The sequence below is a fragment of the Bacillus rossius genome, assembly GCF_032445375.1.
Source record: "Bacillus rossius redtenbacheri isolate Brsri chromosome 4 unlocalized genomic scaffold, Brsri_v3 Brsri_v3_scf4_1, whole genome shotgun sequence".
NCBI classification, from domain to species: Eukaryota; Metazoa; Arthropoda; class Insecta; order Phasmatodea; family Bacillidae; genus Bacillus; species Bacillus rossius.
In genome coordinates this window covers 26,207,562-26,223,697 of record NW_026962010.1, presented here as the reverse complement: position 1 = coordinate 26,223,697, position 16,136 = coordinate 26,207,562, and the positions used below count along the sequence as shown (strand labels likewise).

Below are 16,136 nucleotides of genomic sequence, written 5' to 3'. Positions count from 1 at the left end.
TCTAATTGCCAGAAATCAAAATATTAAGGTTGCGTTAATTCAAAATATCAATTATAAACACTTGCTATTTAAATTAAGTTATTCAAAAGGCCCACACTCTTATAGTTAGTTTGTCACCCAGCCTGACAGCTTAGTATGGGAGATTCCGTTCTATAACTACTCTTTATTCTATGGTACATAATCAATTTTCGTAGTTTTTCGCGTTTTGTTGTTGTTTACCACAATATTTGCATAATTTCACGAAAATTCTTAAAAATTAATGATGTTATATCATTTATGTGCAGTTCCAAATAATATCAAATGTTGGAAGTTTCATCTGGTATATACTTTATCCATATTTGGCTGATAGCCTAAGTTGGCTAAGAATAATTTTTAAAAGACACAATGCTTTGGAACCAAAGTTTGCAGCATTAAATTGGCAATTACCAAAGTTTGGTTTTGGTGTCCCACTTTTGGATTTAATGCATTAGTGCCACGGCCTTAGAACTACAGGTCTGGACACTTGTCTATCTTGCCATGCATTGAACTTGACCCCCTTATTGACTGATTTAGTTCATGAAACGGCCGCTGGCGCCACAAGACAGTGGTCCGGTTTTAGCGTGTTGACAATAGGAATTGTTTTATATAAATCAGAAGTACTCGTTTGTCAAGAAGGGTAGTTGTTTTATATTTTTGACGTTTATTATTTATATTAAAAAAGTTATGTATGCGCATAAAACTGAACATTGAAGTGTGCAAGTTTTGAGTAATGTTGATTTTTCTGTTTGAGGCGGGATGGTGGAGAGGTTATTGGAGGCAGTTTTTGAAGTAATGTTAACCTTCTAATTTTTTTAACCAAGTTCAAATAATTCATCGTGCTGTACAATGCCAAATCGCGTTATTGCTCCAGGTTGTAAAACAAATTGCGACCGTTCATTTGAAAAGTGTCGTGTTCAGTGCACCCAAACATGAACAACGCCGATTGTTGTGGCAGGCAGCAATTCCGAGGAAGGACTTTATATTAAAAAGTAGTAATTTCGTAGGCGAGAAACATTTCATTGAAGCTGCATTGCTACATAAGTATTTTGTAATTATTTCTTGCTGATTTGTGTACATGTAATATGTTTATATATCTATACATATTTACCATGTAGGGTTATGAAAAATAAATTTTAGTGAGTTTGTCTATAGTTTCTGTAAACGAGTTATTTTATCTATTAGTTCAGTTTTTTTGTTTGGTATATTTATCAAACAACTTGAAAAATGTACATGAAAATGTTGTCTCATGATTATCATAAAAATGAACACTTTAAAAATTGATAATCAGTACACTAGCTAAATTTTACTTTTTATTCAAAATAACATAGTACTTTGGTTGCAAATAATAGGGTTATTTGAACTACTAACAGTTATTTAGTGATAAGTCGACTGTTTCCACAGTTGCATAATACCTTCAGGACTGTCAAAATAGTGGCAAGTAGGCTATGCGTATAGGTTTATTATGTTTTTTCGTAGAAAAGTTAGAACTCAATAGAGGGATTGTCTATCATCTGCAATCTCCTGGATCAGGTCTGTGGTGCTTAGATACGTAGAAAGATGTTGGGATGACCCTTTGTTCATTATTAAATGAGAATACTCACCAATTTAATAGTAATGCACTGTTATGGTTTTTTTTGTTGTGGATGTTTGTTAGAATTAATTGATGTTTTCGCACAGAAAATATGTCATGTGCAAATATACATTTGTATATTTGCAAATTATGAACTGATGCACTAAAATATCAGTTCAAAAGAAGTTTTTTTTATGAAATTAAAAATCTGGTATCAATGATAATAGATATTAAACTATCCGAATTTTTAAACCTTTAGGAAGTAGGTAGTGATGTAGTTGAATAATAAAATGTTTTAAAAATTCATAAACCTGAGTAGGGTTCATGGGTATTGAAGGGTTTATTCTTCCTGTAAATAGTTAATCTGCTTTCTCTTTATTTTAAACTGCACACAAACGATTGAGCATAATATTTTTATAATAATTTTTAAATCAGACTGTGTTTTTATACTTAAGTTCGGCAGGGAAAATTGGTTTAGTTCATTTCAAATTATTGTTTTAAAATCACTTACATGCTATGGAACTCGTCAATATTGTTCTGAAGATTGGTGATGGTGTTCTCGACAAATGATCGAACTTTTTTTACATAAATTTTATTAAACAAACAATATTTTTGTACCAATGTTCAGGGACAGCAGACTGGTTGATGCAATTTTGGGTTGGAAATAATTTGCTATCACTTAAGGAACTTTTCCTTTCATTCTTAAATACCATTGTGCCATCAGGAACAAATAAGAAAGTGACTAATTTCCCAGCATTAATAACAATAATAATTGAAGGGGAAAAATAATGTTGGACACATAAAAATAGTTATTTTGTTATACCAGATACAGTTTTTTTATAGACAGTTGGTACTGGGACTTAACATGTATTTCCACCTCCCCTTCCATTATCAAAGTTTTATTACAGTTTCGTTTGTATTTTGGCCTGAAAACTATTAAGTTGTTAAGTATTTTCTATAGATCATAAATTATATATCAACAAAGTAAGTGTGCGTGTTTTTCATAAAGATATTGTAACAGCTTGAAGAATAAAAAGCTTAGTAACAATGCTGTTCAGTTATATTTTAACCAAGCAAGATGGTAGGTATTGCATTTGTGTTATTGAAAATAATTGAGAGTTCTAGAAATATAAGAGTATATCTCCCAGTCGTAGGACTAAAAAATGTTTTTTTGTGTGAGTATCTATGAGTACCAACCCATGAGTACTCGTGCATTTATCTTTGTAATTATGTAGTACATCTCCCTAAATAGTCTTAACATAATTTATTTTCTGTAAATATATAATATGATTTGTAATAAAATTTTCATTTCATAACATGTTTTTAAATAAGTACCTAAACTCATAAGTTTTTTTTATGCTAATAGCAAGTTAGGGCACATGGTAATAGTTTATAAAATTTTGATAAGTTATGTTCTGCTGATCTTTGTACTCTGCTCAAAATGTTTAACACCATGTAAACATGTCATCATTTTATTTATATTATAATATACTTATATAGGTATCTTAAGATTATGTAAAATATTATTTTAATTGATAACATGTATTATTTGATGTATGATTAATCGTAAAACGTGGCTTGTCCAATACCATTGTGTATATTTCACTATACAGGAATAATCTGGATTGGATGCAAATAAACAAAATAGCAAACCAAAACCTAACTGAATTAGCCCTCATTTCCTGCTCTTAAGACTGTTCAAGCACGTGTTTAATCACACACATTATGTCTCGTGCATGATTACAGCTCACTCTCATTGTATGCATAAAAAAATTATTCAGACGAATACACAACACATATTCATTCCACAAATGATACATTTGACAGACTTTGTAATAGCATGCCATGAAGGATGATATCTACACAATTTTTCAAGAAGTTTACATATATGGATTTTAAAATATTTATTTGTACTTACTTGCTATTAAATTACGTAATTCCATTAGTTATATTAAAATCCCTACATTGCAAATTAGAGTTACTGGACATTACATACTGAACATTGACTTGTGAGAGTAATGCAATACGCTGTGTTTTTGTACCAATGTTCAGCGGGGAAAACTTTTTCAGTTCAGTTAAAATTTATTGTTCAAAAGAGCAGTTACCTTTACATGCTATAGAACTGGTCTATTTTTCTGAAATTCGGTGGTGGTGTTCCTGATTTGGTGGTGATGCTAAAGTTCATAACTTAGTATAGTAGCCTATTATGGGCATGGTCATAATTTCAACCTTTCTCATTATTCAAACAATAGTCGCAAATGATTTAGCTTTGTTTGTTAATTTGTTATAAATTTGTTTTACAGACAATATTTTGTACCTATGTGTGGTGACTGTGGACTAGTGATGAGTTGATGTAATTATGGGTTAGAAATTATTTCAAAACACTTAAGTAACTTTTCCTTTCAGCTTTAAATACCACTCTGACATGAACAAATAAGTTAGTAACAATTTTGCCCTGCATTAATTGTAGAGGGGGAAAATAGTGTTAGGTGCATCAGAATATTTTTTTGCTCCAGATATGGTTTTTTATTACCAGTTAGTACTGCAAAATAACTGCACTTCCTAGGTGTATTTCCACCTTTCCCCTTCCATTTTGTAAAATTTTTACAGTTTCCTTTGTATTTTCGGTTAAAGACCATTAAGATGTTTAATATTTTCTGTAGATCATAAATTATATATTAACCAAGTAGTATGTATAAATCCGTGACAAAGGCCACTAGGAAACTAATTACGTATTAAAAATAAGACAGACATACATATACAGATCGGTACTTGTAGAAACTAAACACACGCACACAGTTTGGTTGACATTTTTGTGCGGAAGCGCGGTCGCAATGGTTTTGCTAGCTTAAGCAAGCTTCATCTGTTGTGTACCTAAATGTGTTGTACAAACTGTGTGTTTTTGCTTTCTACAAGTACCGATCTGTGAGTACTTGTGTGTCTGTCTTATTTTTATTATGAAAGTAGTATGTTTGTTTTTCATGAAGATATTGTGACTGCTTGGAAAAAAGAAATCCTAGGTAACAACATACCTAGTCATCGTTGAAACAAGCAAACTGCATCTGTGTTGAAGTGTTTTCAGAATTTCCCCCTTTTTTTTTTCTTTTTCAGACAGCACCAAGGATGAGTGACCAAAATTTCTAAAAGGGTGCGCCACCGTTGGGTGACCAGAATTACTCTATGGAGTATATTTCCTAAAATGCTAAAATCTCTGATGTAAAATGTATTATAGTTGGGCGCCTAGAAAACTCTATAAAGTACTAGTGTTGTGATTGTGTATGTAGCACAACTACTAACCTCTACAGAATATTAAATAAAATATGTCTTGTTACGCTGGTAGTGAAAGTAAATTATTCTCAGGTTGTATGTACTGGTGTAGTTTGACTCTGTGTGAATATCAGAAAATAAAATGTCGTATATTTTCTTAGCAGTATGTCTCCTCTTTGGTGTAAATATTCTGACCTTAAAATCAACAAATATAATGATTTAAACAATATTCTTTAACTGGTAGTGTGTTTAAAAGCATTAACTTCTCTATGGCTGCTGATCTCAGTGTAATAAAAATTAATTATTCTTTCAAGACAGCCAAAGCTAAATAATTCTTTCTCTCTGGTTTAACATACACATGATATGCAAGTATGGTTATCAATCGGAAAAATAAAAGATATAATGAAAATTTAACTTTTTACTAGGGTCAAAATTATGGTTGTATGGGTGACAATACTCTTTTACAACATATTCAAATGTAACATGAAAAGTGACAGAGTCAATGATTAGCGAGCAACATACAAACACCTTTGGGACAATTATTCATATTTAAATAGGTTTTTCATTAAACAAAATTTCAATATCAGTTATACTTAAATGTCTTTCAGAATTAATTATGCTTTACGTAATTGAATCACTGAATAATGGTTTGGTTATCAGTCAATATTTTAAATCTTATTGAAACACATTTTACCTGGCAAATTAGTCTTTTTTTGTTACTACTAGCTCAGTCTCTTTCGGTAGATCAATCTATCTCAAGACTTCTGGACCTGGGGCTATTCTTTAAACATTCAAGACAATTAATGACTTTAACAGACTTTAACTTCGATCTAGTACATATTACTGCTCAATGTAAATTAACCAGGTCCAGTATGTACAAGCTACAAGTCTTTAAGTCGTTAAGTCGTATTAAGTTGGTTCTGCAAGTTTCAAATTAGGTCTTGATCGTAAACATCATGGTTTAAGATATCTTGCCATTAGAATAGGACAGGTAACTTCTCGCTGTTCTTGTTAATTCGGGATGGGGCAGACAAACCTCGTCGCGTCGTTACAAGACCAAGAGGCTGTGGAAAACCTCTCCGAACCCCTGTCTCTCCTCCGATGTTGCTGGTTAGATCTCAGTCTCTCCTCCGATGTCGCTGGTTGGGTCTCCGTCTCGATGCACCTCCTCTCGTGCTGCTGGTACTCCCGCAGGACTGGCGTCGGTCACCTGGAGTCGTCTAGAAGGCTGATGTCCTCCGGTACACCGTCTACGATGCCGTATACAGCCGTCGGACTCCTTCCATCTCGAAGATTGATAGTCGTTTCCTTTTTTTCTTCTTAATTAGTCGTTGATCTAGTTATATTTAGGCTATTAGTCAAAAACCTATCGTCGTCGTCGATTCTTTAGTAGAGCTCCGAACATCGGTAACTACCTCTTCTTCATTGCGTAGTTCCGGGCATTTCTTACAAAATCATCATTTTCACGTATATTCTAGCTATTCAGTCGTCGTTCCAATGTTTTACGTGATATTCTTATATTCATTTATGACTAAATCACGGAGCTCTCTCTCTCTAATCATTCTCCCATGATAGTAGAACAGATACTCAAGTTCCAATTTGTTTTAAACAGTTAAAGTTTTCTGTATTGAACACACTCCGAAATCTCACTGGAAATTACTAAATTGTTTAAATAAAATATATGCGCAGTCAAGCGTCCAATCACATATCCTCTTTCCTCAGTCATGACCCAAAAACAATATTAAAATGTGCAAGCTCATTTCCTATTCGTCGCCGTTTAACAAATGTTTGCAAAGACATTTCATAAAATTATTACTTAGATAAAACAAGATAAAACATGAAAATATTAAAGAGTAAAACAAATTGACCTGACCATAGAGAGATAATTCTTGTAAATATAATTCATAACAGGGCTAAGACAAAGTCATAGAGGTAAGAAGTAAAAATAATAAACATAAAATTCCTTTCTATTGAGGGCTTCTCAAATACCTCTATAGAATAGTCCCCTTCAGAAATGTGACTAACGAGCTATACTCTGATATAGGTCTTAGGACCATTTCTCATCATACAAACATCTCATCTATATTCTAATTATTGGCAGAAAATTTACATTTCATATTATTGACCTTATTTACATACTTACTTGCTAACATAGAGTATTGTCACCGATATATGTCTTCAAACGGACATATGTGTAACAGTGTATACTATTCTACAGGAGTGTAATATTTCCTCAACTGCGTTATATTATAGTGTCCTATTACTTGTTTCGTGTTAATGTCAGACAGTTCGTAACAGTTACTTCTAATAATCTTCGTGATCATATATGGTCCATCGAAGAGTAGAAATAGTTTCTTAGTGACGTACTTCCAAAATTGGCTTACTGGATTCATTCTCTTGAGTACTAAATCTCCACAGTTAAAACTCATCTTGCTGGAATCTTTCTGGTATTTTCTCCGAAGATCCGCCGTGGATGTCAACTTGGCTGCGACCAACTCTTCAGTTTCCTTCTGTATCTCGACTAATTCTTTATCTTCTGCGGCCAGAGCTTCATCGTGATGTCTCGGTAGTAACGATGACGGTATTATCAATGATCTTTTTCCTGTCAACGCTTCATATGGAGTAACACTGGTAGAACTGTGTACAGTATTATTCAAAATGCATTCAATTAACGTTAATTTACTCATCCAGTTCTGCTGTGTATCGTGGCAGAATGTCCGCAGCATATTACCAAGTGTGCGCATTTGTCTCTCCACAGGATTACTCTGCGGGTGTCTCACCGAAGACATGGTGGGTACGATTTGCAGTTTTCTTGAGTCCTTCTTGCCAAACTTGACTCATGAATTGTGTGGCATGATCTGAAATAATTTTCTCCGGTCGACCCACTTCCGCGATAAACTGTTTAACTTTCTGGAATACTATCTTGCTGGTGGCATTGACTATGGGATACAATTTGGTGTATTTTGTAAATAAATCTACCATCACGAACACATATTTCACCCCGGCTGTTGATCTAGGTAATGGTCCCAATACATACACTGATACCAACTGCAGTGGTCTCTCCGGAAGGATAGGTTTAAACTCACCTTCGAGATTTTGTTGGGCATGTTTCGCTTTCTGACACAAGTCGCACGATCGAGTAATGGCGGCGACTGACTTGTGCAGATTCGGAGAGTATAGCTGCCTACTCAATGACTGTGTCAGCTTCTTTGAACCAATATGCCCGCAATTCCTATGGACCTTCCAAATAATCGAGTTGATGTTTCGCTTCGGTACTACCGGCTTCCATGGCTCTTCAAATCTGGCTTTTCCCTTGCTCTGATTGAACAATACTCCCTCCTCCGACATACAGTATCTCTCATCTAACCTAGTTGGAACCTCTGAACCCTTCAATTTATCTATTATGGCCTTGCAGAATTCATCTTCCTGTTGCAGTTGAGCTATCTGGTCAAAAACATTCTTGATTGTTGCGTTATCCTTAAGTTGTTGTGTCACAAGATTAGCTACCAAAAATTCCTTGGAGTTCTTCCTTGGTGTCAATTCATCATTCAATACATCGGGTATTCGACTTAGGTAATCGGCGACTACATTCTCTTTCCCTTTAATGTGGCATATTTCCAAGTCAAACTCTTGCATCAGCAAGCACCATCGCGTCAGTCTGCTACCAAAAATTTTGCCTGCTTTTAGACACATCAGGGCTTGATGGTCAGTCATTAGCTTTATATGTTCTCCCAGAAGCAGGTCTCGAAACTTCTGCAGAGCCCATATTATTGCGAGTGTCTCTTTCTCCGTGACCGTGTAATTTCGCTCTGCCGAATTCAATGTTCTACTCGCCATCGCTACGGTACGTTCTACTCCCTCATCGTCCATTTGCGCTAGCTTCGCCCCTAAGGCATAATCAGATGCGTCTGTGTATAGTAGAAATTCCCGACCTAACATGGGATGATAGATGACTCGTTCTTCGAGAAAGACTTTCTTGAGTTCTTCAAAAGCTTCCCGCTGTTCTGCTTCCCATTTCCACAGCTTGTCCTTCTTGAGTAGATCAAACAATGGGGCTGCGATCTTGGCTATCTTGTCGCTGTAATTTCGGTAAAACCCGATAACTCCCAGGAATGTCCGTAGTTGTTTAACATTCTTCGGTGTAGGGAAGTTGGTAATACTGTTCAATTTTTCAGGCTCGGTATGAATTCCGGTCGGTGTCAGAATATGCCCTAGAAATGGTAACTCTTGTCGGCAAAATACGGATTTTCGCAGCTTCACCGTCATTCCTGCGTCACGTAGTTTCGTTAGGACAATGCCGATATGCTCCAGGTGTTCTTCGAATGATGACGATGTAATCAAAATGTCGTCGACATATGCTCGCGCGAATCCTTTGCACTCAGATCCTAGCGTTTCGTCCAGACAACGAGTAAACTCGGCTACAGCATTACATAAGCCGAACGGCATGACTTGGAACACATACTGCGAGTTCTTGAATAGGAAGGACGTGTACTGTCTAGAGCTTTCTTCTAAGGGTATTTGCCAGTACCCTGCCGACAAATCAAGCGTGGTTAGAAACTTGACACCCTGATATAATCGCAGAATATCATTCGTTGGTCTCGGACTTTCCCGATCTCGAACAGTAATTTTGTTGATCTCCCTCGCGTCAAGGCATAAACGTACTGTTCCGTCTTTCTTTCGCACACAGAGTATCGCATTCGTGAATGGGCTAGGCGCTCGCTTTATTACATTCCATTCCAACATTAAGTCTAGATATTCTTCCGCCTCTTTCAAATATTTCGCCGGGATGGGATACGACTTTTTATGGAATGGTTCACCGGGTATGACCTGAATACTAGCTGTATATAATTTGTTTAACCCAGGTTTTTCGGAAAATATATTTTGAAAATTTCTTAAGACATGAAGAAGATTATTTCTACCGGTTTCATTTACCATGGTAATTCCCTTTACAGCTTCTATTAAATCAGCTCCGGTCGCCATCAAATTTATGTCACTATTAATACACGAAGTTTCCTTATGAATGATTGCAATGTATTTTTCCGAAACTTCCCAATTTTCAGTAGTTTTCGTATTTTCTGTGTCATCCATAGCAGTTACCATCCAACCTGCAAAATTCAAAATTATTTTATGGCTAGTTAGAAAATCTACCCCGAAAATTACTGGTTTGGCCAATCCTTTTACGATTAATACATTAATGTACTTGGTGCTACCTAACCCTTCTACTTCCAATAAGGTCTGACGATTAATGACGGGACTAGCCCTTGATGTAACTCCTAGAATCTTTAAACTCGGTACTGGCATTCTCGGTAATGATATTCCGGTGCTCTCTATCATGGCTACGCAGTCTTCGCTGATGCAGGATATCTCTGCGCCGCTGTCTAATAGTACAGGCACTTTAACTCCGTTTAAAGTTAACGATATCTCCGGGCATAGCGCTTGTTTCGCTTGAACTTCGGTTTCTGTGGGCTCGCTGAGTAAAAATTCACGCTCGTTTTCTTTGAACATAATGGTGTGTATGCTTCGACAATTATTCTTGTCATTTGCGTCGGGATCCAATTTTATACTAGCCCCGTCTAACTTACAATTAGGGACTGACGTGCGGAGCTGGTTTTCGCCATCCCTAATTAGTTTACCTACTGTCCTTAAATCCTCTAATTTGCTCTTGTGACAAATTAGCAAATCCATTATTTGCATTCGGTGAAATCAAAAATGTGTTACTACCTCCTTGGTTTGTGTCTGGGTTTCCGCTAGATTGCATGCGCGGCCATTCCGTGTTGCTTTGCTCGTGACTTGGCGCTATAGAATATGAATTTCTTTCTCCTTGTCGCGCGTCGTGAATGGTGGTGCTAAAGCTGTTCCCTTTTGCAGACGGTACAAACGTTTGTGCATTTATGCTGTACTGACCTCCGGAATGATTATTGTAATCTGCCGATCGTTCTTTCATTGTTCGATTTTCGCCTGAATTCTCTCTGAAATTAACTGTCCCCTCCTGACGTTTATTCTCCCACTGTGATTCATTTTCGCGTCTGTCTTGTCGCTTCTCGTTTCTACGACGATAGTACTGTGGTTTATAAAATCCGTTACCATATCGCTGACCTCGATATCCATTGTGATACCAATTACTTCCGCAGTTTTCAACGTTCAGTGTGTGAATTTGAGGTTGTTTGTGTCCGCTGTTCTGCCCTTCATTTCGGTTACGCCAGTTATTGTATAACGGTGTCTGTTGGTTCGTGTTCTTGCGCTCGTTAGTTTCTTTGTGCGTTACCGTTTTATCGAGCTTAACGAGTCGGTCATACGTTAACAGTTGTTCCTTGAAATCAACAATATTACTGTATTGCCGTCCACTAAGTTGTAATTGATAATTGAGTGGTAATTGCGAAATTATCATGGCAATAAACTCTTCGTATTCCATACGGCAATCAAGATAACGAGTTCTCTCGTACATATCGCTGATATGCGCCTCTAAATTTTGAAATTTACGATTTTCGAACTTTTCAGAATGCAACTGTATTCGCAAATTTCTTTGGATACGAGTATTCCAAAATTGGGATATGAAAGCTTTCTGAAACGATTCGTATGCGTGTACAGAATCTTTCGCCAACTCCCACCAATAATATGCCGTGTTTTTCAAGCAGTGGCTAACGCATTTCAATTTTTCTGTGTCTGTTAACTTAAATGTGTGGCAATATTCTCCAAACTGATTTAAGAATCTTCGAGAGTTTTCATTACTTTTCCCTGAATATGTTGGAACGTCATCCAACCATTTCTTAGAAGAGCGGTGTAGTGTAAGTACCGGATCTGCTGACATAATTGCAGTACTAATATTCGCGGGATTTCGCTCGGCTTCTATCGTTATTGATTTGTTTACCGGCGTGTCTTCCTTGTCGGTATTACATTCGCTCGTGTGGTGAGTCGTTAGTTGGGGCGAGAATGTTGCGATGTGTCCGGATTCTTTTTCTATTTCCCCTATTTTCGCCTCTACCATATCTAACCTTCCTGTTAGACGCTCGCTTAAGTGTACTACTTTATCGTCAGTGCGTTTACTGAATATTTCTACACCATCAATACGAGTGTGTACGCTGGAAAACTTCTGTTGCATCTCGTGCTGTGTTTCAGTTAAGTCATGCCTGATTTCTGCTGTTTCATCTGCAATCCTGCCTAAAGTTTTATTTAGGACTTGCACTAAATTGTCTAGTCTTTCGGCGTTTTCTCGCTCCTTTTGTTCCCTTTCTAACTTCTCCTCCTGTTCTATTCGCTCCCGTTCCTGTTCTTTACGCTCCCGTTCTAGTTTCTCCTCCTGTTCTTTACGCTCCCGTTCTTGTTTCTCCTTATTCATGAACTGGAACAGTGCCTCTAGGGTGACAGTTGGTGTCGGCGGCGAATGACTCAACTCCATTTCCTGCTGTGACTCCATACCAGTAGTCTCGATGTGCTGTTCTGGTACTACTTCTCTAGGTTCTCGTTCAGGACTAGAGTCAGAAGTGTCATTGCTACCTCTCAAAAAATATGACTTCCTGCCTGTGTCTGTCATCTTGACAAAATAAAATTACTGTCTGTATTTTTCAAAGTGTCTTGAGTTGTTCAAAAAAAATCATAAAATAGTCCCTAACGTTTGCTTACACGTTGTGCGCCAAAATTCTGAAGTGTTTTCAGAATTTCCCCCTTTTTTTTTCTTTTTCAGACAGCACCAAGGATGAGTGACCAAAATTTCTAAAAGGGTGCGCCACCGTTGGGTGACCAGAATTACTCTATGGAGTATATTTCCTAAAATGCTAAAATCTCTGATGTAAAATGTATTATAGTTGGGCGCCTAGAAAACTCTATAAAGTACTAGTGTTGTGATTGTGTATGTAGCACAACTACTAACCTCTACAGAATATTAAATAAAATATGTCTTGTTACGCTGGTAGTGAAAGTAAATTATTCTCAGGTTGTATGTACTGGTGTAGTTTGACTCTGTGTGAATATCAGAAAATAAAATGTCGTATATTTTCTTAGCAGTATGTCTCCTTCTCTTTGGTGTAAATATTCTGACCTTAAAATCAACAAATATAATGATTAAAACAATATTCTTTAACTGGTAGTGTGTTTAAAAGCATTAACTTCTCTATGGCTGCTGATCTCAGTGTAATAAAAATTAATTATTCTTTCAAGACAGCCAAAGCTAAATAATTCTTTCTCTCTGGTTTAACATACACATGATATGCAAGTATGGTTATCAATCGGAAAAATAAAAGATATAATGAAAATTTAACTTTTTACTAGGGTCAAAATTATGGTTGTATGGGTGACAATACTCTTTTGCAACATATTCAAATGTAACATGAAAAGTGACAGAGTCAATGATTAGCGAGCAACATACAAACACCTTTGGGACAATTATTCATATTTAAATAGGTTTTACATTAAACAAAATTTCAATATCAGTTATACTTAAATGTCTTTCAGAATTAATTACGTTTTACGTAATTGAATCACTGAATAATGGTTTGGTTATCAGTCAATATTTTAAATCTTATTGAAACACATTTTACCTGGCAAATTAGTCTTTTTTTGTTACTACTAGCTCAGTCTCTTTCGGTAGATCAATCTATCTCAAGACTTCTGGACCTGGGGCTATTCTTTAAACATTCAAGACAATTAATGACTTTAACAGACTTTAACTTCGATCTAGTACATATTACTGCTCAATGTAAATTAACCAGGTCCAGTATGTACAAGCTACAAGTCTTTAAGTCGTTAAGTCGTATTAAGTTGGTTCTGCAAGTTTCAAATTAGGTCTTGATCGTAAACATCATGGTTTAAGATATCTTGCCATTAGAATAGGACAGGTAACTTCTCGCTGTTCTTGTTAATTCGGGATGGGGCAGACAAACCTCGTCGCGTCGTTACAAGACCAAGAGGCTGCGGAAAACCTCTCCGAACCCCTGTCTCTCCTCCGATGTTGCTGGTTAGATCTCAGTCTCTCCTCCGATGTCGCTGGTTGGGTCTCCGTCTCGATGCATCTCCTCTCGTGCTGCTGGTACTCCCGCAGGACTGGCGTCGGTCACCTGGAGTCGTCTAGAAGGCTGATGTCCTCCGGTACACCGTCTACGATGCCGTCTACAGCCGTCGGACTCCTTCCATCTCGAAGATTGATAGTCGTTTCCTTTTTTTCTTCTTAATTAGTCGTTGATCTAGTTATATTTAGGCTATTAGTCAAAAACCTATCGTCGTCGTCGATTCTTTAGTAGAGCTCCGAACATCGGTAACTACCTCTTCTTCATTGCGTAGTTCCGGGCATTTCTTACAAAATCATCATTTTCACGTATATTCTAGCTATTCAGTCGTCGTTCCAATGTTTTACGTGATATTCTTATATTCATTTATGACTAAATCACGGAGCTCTCTCTCTCTCTAATCATTCTCCCATGATAGTAGAACAGAAACTCAAGTTCCAATTTGTTTTAAACAGTTAAAGTTTTCTGTATTGAACACACTCCGAAATCTCACTGGAAATTACTAAATTGTTTAAATAAAATATATGCGCAGTCAAGCGTCCAATCACATATCCTCTTTCCTCAGTCATGACCCAAAAACAATATTAAAATGTGCAAGCTCATTTCCTATTCGTCGCCGTTTAACAAATGTTTGCAAAGACATTTCATAAAATTATTACTTAGATAAAACAAGATAAAACATGAAAATATTAAAGAGTAAAACCAAATTGACCTGACCATAGAGAGACAATTCTTGTAAATATAATTCATAACAGGGCTAAGACAAAGTCATAGAGGTAAGAAGTAAAAATAATAAACATAAAATTCCTTTCTATTGAGGGCTTCTCAAATACCTCTATAGTGTTATTGAAACTATACTGAAGTTCCTTTATTATGTCTTGATTTTCAAAAGTGAAAAGGTTTTGAAATTGGAGGAAATGTGTTATCTCAATATATGCAAAATACAATCTAAATATAATGAAATGAAGTACGATGTTAAAAGGTTGCAGTGAATGCCAAATCTAAAACAGTAAGGGAAACTGTTAAGTCCAGGAAAATAGCTGGCGGATTGTAAGAACAATTTATTTGTGTCACTCTGCTTCCCAAAGGGTCACACTGAGTCAATGAACAAAATTTTTAAACCTTGCACCCAAATTTTGGAGAAATCTTAATACTTTTTTTACAGCTGCATTCTTACTTATAAGTGTTTTAAAAACAAACATCAATGTTTATTAATATTATTTTTCCATTCTTTATCACATTACTTGGTAAGTTTTATAATTCTACTTTTTCTGATCAACCAGGCATTCTAGGTGGTGGTGGTCTGGAGCTAAACATTTTTGGGGACCTAATTTGGACAAAAAGTACTTTGGGTGGCAGCTTAGATAAAAAACATAATAAATATTTGGTATAAAAATTACAAGTTCAGAAGAAGAGTGCGGGAAAAGTAGGGAGAATGCTTGCCACCGGGCACTTCTGTACCCAATTGCAGCTATGATAATAATAATAATAATAATAATAATAATAATAATAATAATAATAATAATAATAATAATAATAATAATCCACAGCCTGGAACACTCCCCGGCATTCATTGGCTGATCATCCAAAGTACTACAAATAAGAGGAATGGAGGAATGAAATGGCCTGTAGCCACTGTTAAACAATTTTTTACTAGGCAAACTTTTCACTGCAATTTTATTTTGCGACATAGTTTAAGCTCTTGTTATAATTAGTTTTACAGAAATTGGTACTTTTACACAAACTGTTACTTTATTTTCGTAGCGGAAATTTTGTATATAGGAGAGTTATTAGACTACTGTGTCTAATTAAACACTATATATATAACTCCCAAAAAAAAAGCATTAAAATATTAGCATTACGAATCACGATTTTCAATAGCGCGTAGTTGACCGACGTTATAAAGTTATGAAAATAATCTTTCAAAACAATAACAAACATAACCTATCAAACATCAACATTAGCCATTTTCTTGAACTGTGCACATAAATTCTTTATAACGTTGGAAAAATGTTTTATAATACCTACATCTCTCATCGAGTTTTTAAAAAAAGCTGCCAAGTATGTGTAATTATCATTTAAATGCAATTAACTAAAAAAAGTTCATAAAGCACAATGTTAAAACCGGACCACTGTCTTGTGACGCCAACGGCAGTTTTATGAACTAAATCCGTCAATAAGGGGGTCAAGAAAATACGCTTGTGTCCAGACCTGGTTTCTAAGACCGTGATTAGTGCATAACATCTGCCTCTGTGGCTAATACAGTGGTGCCCACAAGGGGG

At 36.0% G+C, this 16,136-nt stretch overlaps 1 protein-coding gene across 1 annotated transcript in view; it reads right to left on the bottom strand.

Moving 5' to 3' along the window:
• LOC134541650 (UDP-N-acetylglucosamine transferase subunit ALG13 homolog) overlaps nucleotides 1-16,136 on the bottom strand; it is a 78,936-nt gene that overhangs the window by 23,509 nt on the left and 39,291 nt on the right. The window lies entirely within an intron of this gene.